Genomic DNA, 9,746 nt, shown 5'->3' on the forward strand with positions numbered 1-9,746 from the left:
TGATGTTTCAAACTTTTTTTTTGTTAAGCTTTTCAAGGGATATGTCCCTTTTGTTTTTGGTCTGTAATATTAGGTTTCTTATCCCCACACTCTAAACTGCTTATTTTCTTTTGGTTGTCTTTTAATTTGCTATGTATTTGTGCATATTTATTTATCTACTACATACCTCTATATCTCTATGTGCATTCGTGTGTGGTTTTTTTCCTTTTTGATTACATCAAAGGGGGAGAATGCCGTTCACGGAAGCAACAACACTGGGGGAGTAGAAAGGAATGGAAATACTCAACCTAAAAGCCAGGAGGAGCAGAAAGGGAAGTCAACTACATATATTGTCATTATCAAAAAGGGGGATATTATTAGCATCAATATGTTTTGAATAATGACTTGACTTTCTGTCGCATGAAATCAGTACAACAAATCAAAAGGAAAGAGAATATGTACGGAAAAGAAGAAGATCAATAAAGGAAAATCATAATTAGCTAATTTAGTCAAAGAAGAGAAGATCAAGGAATCAAGGAAGAGGATCAATCAAATGAATCAGGAATCTTGTAGAAAAAGGAAAGAGAATTGGATCCAAGCTATCAAGGAGAAATCAGGAGTCAATTGACATCAGACGAACAAGAAAGAAAAGATTGAAAATAAGGAAAGAAGATTTTTGTACAAGGCAGAAAAGCTTGAAGATCCTATGGCTTAAGAAATATATAGATATATTTGATATGGAAATGTACACTCAATTAAGGAAATATTTACAAATCCTTGATTGAATGAAAAATTCCTTGGGTTTTCCCAATCAGAGCTAACAGTTATCTACTCAGCGCCGGATATAAAAGGCCTCTCAACTCCATCAAGACAACTACACAACTTCACTTAGACTGTACTCAATTAGTTGTTTCATCTTTCATAAATACTCTGTACTCTTGCAAAAATACAATTGTAAAAGAAAAAGAGAGAAAGCGAGAAGTGTAGGTTATACATGAAGAGGTTGTGTCGTTCAGAAGATCAATTGGTTAGAGACAAAAGTGAAACTCATTTTTACTTTATCATTTACGAAAAGCTCTAAGGAAAAACCTTGTAACCCAAGGAGACTAGAAGTAAGCAGCACATCGGTGTTCCAAACCGGGATAAATCTTTCTGTCTTTATTCACTTTACACTATTTATATATTACTTTGGTTGTGATACTTATCTGCAGATCTAGTTGACTACACCATCAAGATAGTTGACTAATTAAAATTTTAAATTCACCCCCCCCCCTTAATCTTCACATAGTTCCTTTCTATTTTCAATAGTGTTACAAACATATATGTAACAAGACAAGATAGTGTTCCAGTGGTACCATTTATCAAGTAGTGAATTGATAGAGTAGTAGATCTAATATGATTCACTTGATAATAGTTTGTATCCCATCCATATTGGAACATTCATAGCTCATTGATAATTATCTAGAGATTGACATACATGATATATGTTTGCAAGAACCTTAGGAGCTTGGTGAGCTTTGACCCTAGTTTCCACCAAAGTAGCAAGTTTGATGTATTTATTTAAGGCCTCATTTGTTTGCACTTAATGGAGGTATGAATCTTAATGATTTAGATTCAACCCATTAAGTGCGTTTGTTTTTTAGGTCTGAATCTGAACTATTCAAATTCAGCCTATTAAGTCCATTTATTCTTTTAAAAAAAAGTCTCGTAATGGATTTGAAAAGATCTGAATGAATTAGATTTGTTGGAGAGTCTCTTAACAACATTAAATACTCTATAAAAAATAACAAGACAATGCCTTGCCTTTTTCACTCTCTCTTTGCACGACTTTGCTCTTACTGCTACAAACTTTCTTCCTCTCTTTTTTCAATCAACACCAATTTTTTCCTCTTACACTGGTAAGTTTTCACAATCTTTAGAAATATTTTTTTAATATTAACAATTTTTATGGGGTGTATTGATGATTGTCAAGAACTCTTGTTGCAATAATATTTTTGATGTATTGATGTTTGTCAAGAATCTTTTGAGGCAAGTAAAAACAACAAGGGAAAGCTTTCTCTTAGACAAATTAGTGGTGAAACAATAACTATGTATACATATTTGAGGTTTATTATTAAAATTGGATCTTAGACCATTAATTTTATTGAGACTCTTTGATCATCAAATTTACTTGTGAGATTACACTAGATATATTATGGTTGTTGAATTATGTACATAGTTAAGGTGTTTGATTAAAATTTTATTGAGACTTTGTATGATCAAACCTTCTGTGAGATTACACTAGATATATTATTATTATTATTGAACTATGTATATATATTTGAGGTTTTTTATTAGAATTTGGTCTTAAGCCACTGATTTTATTAAGACTGTTTGATCTTCAAACTCTCAAACTCGCTAGTATGATCTAAACCACCTGTGAGATTACACTAAATATATTATTATTGTTGTTGTTGTATTTTAATATCTTAATACATATGAATCATAGAGTAGTAAAAAGAAGAAATACCATGACATACTACAACTAGATTAGTTTTTTCTTCTATGTTCTAAATATGAAGATTTGTTTCTACGTTTTTGATCTTTTTAATCATCTCGATTGTATTTTTTTAGTTATTTTTTATTGCATCTGTTCATATATTATATTTATTATATTTTATATTTCAGCTATGAAAAAATCTAGTAAAAATTCAAGAGTGATTTGGAAGAATTTGGAGATAGATAAGACTTCTTTTAGAAGCTTGTATTCAAGAAATATCTTTAAACGGGAGATTTGGAAGTAGTTTGCAGTTAAACTCATGAAATAAGGTTAAAATAGCTCTAGAAACCTCTCATGGGTTTATCGTTATCCAAAGACAGATGAGGAATCGTTATGATTATCTGAAAAAAAATATCAAGTTTGGTTGCCAATAACCAAAAAGACTGGCAATATTTATGATCCAACAACCAATACTATTCTGATGTCTGATAGTGAGTGGGATGCGTACATAAAGGTTAGTATTAGTTAATAATTTTTTTCTTCAATTTTGCTATAAAAAAAGTTTTATGTTCCTATTAAAAATATGATCTCTTATATTTGAATATAGGCTCATCCAAAAGCAAAGACATTGAAAACTTCACCTCTACCCTTCCTAGATTTATGTACAATTTTTTTTGAAGGTTCTACTGCAGCAGAAGTTCATGGTTGGAGTCCAAGTTGTACCTATTCCCGTCCCGGTGTCTCTTTTGTATCTACTATTACAAATGTAGATACCCCTAATGTAGTTTAATAACTAGTTGGTGACAAAAATAATGGAACTCCTAACAATTCTCCATCCCAATTTTCAGTTTCAGCTGAAAAGAAAGTTTTGGGGAAGAAAAGAAAAATCTCTTCATCTCAATTGGAAATTGATGAGAAGATGAGTAATGCTTTAGAGTTGTTCATTTAAAAAAAATAATGCACCTATATTTGAAGAATGTATGGAAAAATTAGCTGGACTTGGATGGGAAGAGCCATTGTACAGTACAACTGATAGTATAGTTTTTGAAAGTGACAGCTACAAAAAAGCATGGATGACGCTAGAGGTTCAGAGTTAGAGAATTGGATTAAGGTTATTGAAAAAAAATAGGAATTTTTTAGTTTTTCTAATTAGTTAGACTATAAGTTAGGCGTTGATAATGTGATATCTTATTTATTATTGTTTGACTAGAATCTATCATACTTTGAACTTTTTGATATTATATTATGCCTATAAAAAAATTATTTGTGATATTTTTTTAATGTTGTGCTTGATGATTATGATTTTGATTATGTGTTGTGATTAATTTTTTATAATTAGGTAGATTTGTATGTCAACCAAATACACAACATATTATGCTTATTATCGTGTATTGTTTATTATTTTTGTTAAAATAGTTTAGAGATGGACAGTGAAGATCAAATGTTATGATTGATGAACTTGTATTGGGGTAGAAAAGGTCTTAGACTCAAAAATATTCAGAGAAATAAAGACTTAATATCATCTTTATCTGGTCAGAATTACACACTAGAAGAATTATTATCTAGTTCTAGTCGACAATATTTGGAGTTGATGCGCATGTCTCGTGATGCATATGTGCGATTGTGTCAATATTTTAGACATAATGGATGGCTCACAAATAGTAAATATGTATCCGTCGAAGAAAAAATAACAATATTTTTATGCATTATAGGGCATAATGAGCGTTTTCTGGTTATCAAGAGAAGATTTCAACATTCTTCGCAAACAATTCACAAATATTTTCATGAGGTTCTTGAAGCAATGATGAAATTTTCAAAAGAGATGATATCATCTACATCGTCCAACTCAAATTCAAATATTCCGGGTACTCAACAAAGTTATGCAGCATTTTTAAGATAGTATTTTTTATGTTATTATTATAGAATTTTATATTAAAAATTTTCGTAACTTTTAATATTTATTTGCAAGGAGCAATAGGTGCACTTTATGGGACATTAGTACATACAATCCTTCCCGCTAATCAACAAATTATGTATAGAGAAAAAGGAAAGGGTAAATGTTATCAAAATGTATTAGGTATATGCGATTTTAACATGGTCTTCACTTATGTTTATGCTGGATGGGAAGGTAGCACATGATGCTCGAGTTCTAACAGAGATTGTATCTAATCCAGATAATGGATTTCTATCTCCCCCTTCTAGTAAGTGATACAACTTAAACTATTATGAAATAATGTTTAACTCTTTATTATGACCATTTGAATATTATTTTATTGAAGATAAATATTATTTATGTGATGCGTCATATCCAAACACTAGAGGATTTCTAGCACCATATCGTAATGTTCGATGTTGGTTAGGAGATTATCATCGTAGGTGGTCTACTAATAAGGAGAAAAAATCTAATCATGGTCATGCACAACTCAGAAATGCTATAGAACGTCCTTATGGAGTTCTGAAAGCAAGACTTCCTATATTAGATAAGATGCCTCCATATTTTATTGATGTTCAAAGAGATGGTGTTGTTGCATGTTTTGCATTTCATAATTTTATTAGGAAGAAGCGTATAAATGATGACCTTTTTAATCAATACGAGTCACCTCAATTAATATTTGACGAGAAGAATGAGAACACGAAGAAATGTTGAATGAAACCAATGGCCTGGTTGGAAAACTGCAGATTCACAGATAATGAGTAATATGCTTGAATAACTTGCTTTTCGACTAATGCAGAAGAGGAAATACTTGAGAGTTTTTATATTTTTATTATTTAACACGTTTTATAATGTTTGAATGTTAGAATTTAATTAGTTGAATAATTCTTTTTATGAAATGATGTTTATGTTAAATTATTAAAATTATTCATGTTACAATAATTTTTAATTACATATCATATAATTTAATTTTTTTAATCAAATTTTAATATTTAAAATATCATATTTTATCAAAAGGTAATTTTTTTTGTTGAAATGAAATTTTATAATATTTTATCAATATGATGTTTAATTTCATATGCACATTCAGGTATTGAAAACAAATAGTCTTAATTATTCAGTATTCAGATCTATAAACCATATTTTAATATTCAGATGCGTATTCAGATCTAGACATCTAAATTTTACTGCACATCTTAATATTCAGATTCAGACGTTCAAATTTTAATAAAAACAAATGAAGCCTAAGCTTTTCAATAAAACATGATGGAGTCTTATATCGTCAATTATTAAAAAAAAAAATCAAATTGCCACCTGCTTAACTCAAAAAACTAAGAAAAATATTAGAGATCATGTGAATGGAGATGTTGTGCATTAGATTAGACAATTCCAAGTTTCTACAACTCAAAAAAGTCATGTAGAAGCTTCAAAGGAATCTTCCAACTTAGATTCAATAAGGGGATAATTACATGATATAGCCATTCGATAAAAATAATTATCTAAAAAATGGTCATTTGTTGTATAGGCATGTATAATCAGTGTATATTTCATATATACTCAAGCTATATTTAGTTTTTAAGTATATCATAATATATATTCAGTATATAACTCATGTATAAGTAATATAAATAAAATATGACTATATTTATTATCAACTAATTAGTTTATTATATATATTTAAAATTTAACCTTAAATAAGGACACTTGGAAAATTTAATCCACTTGCATAAAGGTAAATCTAGTCTTGAGTAATAGACATGATTATTGTGAAAGGTTTGAAAAAGGAGAGGATTTGAGCAAGTCAAAAGAGATGTTAAGTGTTAAAGACCAGAGGTGTCTCATTAATCGTCACACTCATTAGAGTTCATTATTAACACAATATACAATTAAAACAAATTAAATTATTCTAATATTTGATGGGAATCATTAGGTAAGACAAATCTTATCAACTGTGGTATATTATAATTGGGCAAGAATCCAACAAGGTTATTATAAAGGTGTCATGATTTCATGGAGTGGAAATGTGAGAAACGAATTTGATTTAATCAACGTTTAATAATTAAAAAATACACGTACCGACAGATTTCGACCAGAAATTAAAGTCAACTAAAGTCAACATAAGGTGAAAAAAGGAAAAAAAACTAAAGTCATCATGCGTTGTACTTGATGGAACTATATAAAGGTAAAGTCGTGTATTAAATACTCAATTAATTAAAATGATTTCTCCTTATTTTCACACGCGTTCCCAGAGACAAATATTAAATTATCGTATTATGAATTTGGAATTTAAGTATTTTCTTCGTCTCAATATTATTTAACTTGACATAATATTTAAGAGAAAAAAAACTATCAAAACAATTATCGTCTGAAATAATCTTTAGATATTTCACATTTGTATAGTTGTAAATCATTTCATCAATGATAAAAGGGAAATTTTAAAGTTCGATTATTTTTAATTATATATCATATTGTCATTTTTTTGGAACAGATTAAAAATGAAAGGATACCACATAAAATAAAATTGAAAAAGTAAGAAAATAAGAAAAACTCTTTTACCATTAAAAATAATTTAAATATATTTTTTGTTATATGTTCGATTTATATATATACCTCTTCCGTTATACTTTAATATATATGTACTCCTCATTTTAACAGTGGAACACTTATTTTATCTTTAGAAATCAAATAATTTATCCTCAATTTCTTTGAAACTCATTCAATTAACCCATTTTCTCCGGTAAACTATCTTCAACCAAACCCATAGTCATAATCGTCTTTTCTATCTAAATTTTTTATTGAAATAAGTACTCAACCACCACGAAACTCTAGGACCACCATAAAATTAACTCAACGGGGAGGTGAGAAGCAAAGTTAATAAATCCTTAGCCTCCAGCAACCAGCAAAAGCATCCGACAATATAAAAAGGACAACTTTTCTTAACACAAATAATGTAAATACTGAGTTAATTTCTTAAATGGTCATCCGTGTTTGAGGAAATTGCATTCAAATATTATTTTTATTTTATTTAGAACCAAAATATCACTCAATTTTTATTATTTTCCTTCAAATATATTTAATACTTCAAAAATTTCCTTCTCTCCTAATTGGCATGTCAAATCATTAAAACCTCAATTTTTTTAATAGTAGACTTATTTAATTAATTTAACCAAACTATAATTTTGTTCTTTATTTTAAAATAAATAAATAGATTAGTTTATTAAGAAAAAAAATTGAATGCTTAGAATTTTTTTCAGTAATTAAATTTTATATTGTCTTACTAAATACTCATTTATGTTTTGAAATATGCCTGTACAAATCATGTTTATTTTTAAAAGACAATAATATCACTTAACTATTACTATTTTAAAAAAAAAAAATACTAAATACCTCAAAAGTATCTTTCTATTCTAGTTGATATGTCATGTCATCAAACCATCATTTTTAAAAATAATAGACCTATTTAACTCAACAAAGATTATAAAAAAAATCTAATTTTCTTCAAATTTTTCTACCAAATAAAATTTAATGAAAAAAATATTTGTATGCAATATTACCTGAGAAATATTTTAAATCACTTAGTAAATTATCTTAAAATATAAGAAATTTTCTTCCATAAAAATATTGAAATAAATTTGTAAGGTTGACATAGAGAAAAATTGGTAAAAAGAGAATTTTATTATCTAACTTTTATTTTTTTTATTTTTATTCTTTTATGACTAGTATATTATATTTCATCTTATCATACAATTAAGCACCAATATATATTCTTATTTTATCCTAAACTCACGAAATACAAGTAATAATAAATTGAATTTCCTATTTTAATTTTAGTAATTCACACATTATACGAGATTAATATGCTTATTAATACAAATCAAAATTTTATTTTCTAATATAAAATATTATTCACTTCTATTTTATTTTTAAAATAATAATATTGTAAGTGTGAATTTCAAAGTACGCAATTAATTTCTTTTTTAATAGTTAATTGACCTGTAATATTATTTATCCATTATACAATATATATGATTAATCAATGTAAGTTGACGTTCATGAGTGATTTGTATATCTATATTTTTTGAATATATGTGTTTATAAGTATTCAAAATTGATGACATTATAGTAAGTTTTAAAAATCTATTTTTCATAACATAAAAAAATGTTTATTATGACAAAAGATTCTTAACTATGAAGTTTCTTCTTAATAAATTAATACTTTTTGTTTAAAAAATAATAAAATTATTATTTTAGTTAAATGAGTTTGAAAAATTAAATAAGTTTATTATTAAAAAATGAAGTTTTAATGACATGGCATGCTAGTTAGGAGAGAATGAGACTTTTGAAATATCAAGTATATTTGAAAAAAAATAGTAATAATTGAGTGATATTTTAACTCTAAATAAAACAAAAATAATATTGAAAGGCAGTTTTCTAAACTTGAGTGACCATTTAAAGAATTGACTCTGCAAATACCCTTTTAAGGAGATTTGCTGATCAACTGAAGCATATTATCATAAATAACAGTTAAAAAGAGATGGTGTGGACTGTGGAGGTTGTTTTAATCTTCTAGTTTTTACTTCTGCAGTACTCCCTTGGTACTGCTATTATTAATAAAATTGCTTTATTTTATCCCAATAAAATAAAATAAAATAAAAATGGAAGCAGTGCTTCTCTCTTTCTTCTTGAGATTCACGGTGGTCCTGGAGCTTTTTGGTGGTTGAGCATGTTTTAGGTGGAGAAAATGTCTATGAAAATGGTTTTGGTACATTTTATTATACTTTTGGTTCAATATTTTTTTCACATTATATTTTGATTCAAATACATCCTTCACATTATACTTTGCTATAAATTTGCTCACAATTTTAACAAAAAATGTGTAAAGCTTAGATTCAAATGATCAAACCTCAATATAAGATATCCAATTTTTTTTAAAACTTGCCTATTTAACCCATAATAAATTTTTAACCGAACCCAACTTACAATAAAATCAATATGAAATATGGATTAATTAGGCTCATATTAAGAAATTCAACTATTTTTTTGATCATATGCTTCATTAGTTACTCTCAGCGGCGTGGAAAAATCATTTAATCACACCCACCATCTTAAAAAACCAACAAAAAAATAATCAATATTTACCATAAAAAATCAGCAATAGCGTAGGGGGGACTTGCTTATATGAGCATGTTTGACCTTGTTATTAAAAATTATTTACTTTTGAAAGTACTTGTTTAAAAATATTTTTGTTGAAAAGTTCTTTTGAAAAATAATAGTAATTTTTATTTGATTAGTTTATTTGAAAAATAATTTTGAGAAGCATATTATGTTTGATTAATCTTTTTTAAAAAGTGCTTT

At 27.3% G+C, this 9,746-nt stretch overlaps 1 non-coding gene across 1 annotated transcript; it reads right to left on the minus strand.

Annotated features, from left to right (window-relative positions):
- Positions 1 to 9,401: 9,401 nt before the first annotated feature.
- Positions 9,402 to 9,491, minus strand: LOC129893683 (small nucleolar RNA U36a). The gene has a single exon (XR_008767564.1). It is a non-coding gene; the product is annotated as a small nucleolar RNA U36a (small nucleolar RNA).
- Positions 9,492 to 9,746: the final 255 nt, after the last annotated feature.

Source organism: Solanum dulcamara, chromosome 6 (genome assembly GCF_947179165.1).
Source record: "Solanum dulcamara chromosome 6, daSolDulc1.2, whole genome shotgun sequence".
NCBI lineage: Eukaryota > Viridiplantae > Streptophyta > Magnoliopsida > Solanales > Solanaceae > Solanum > Solanum dulcamara.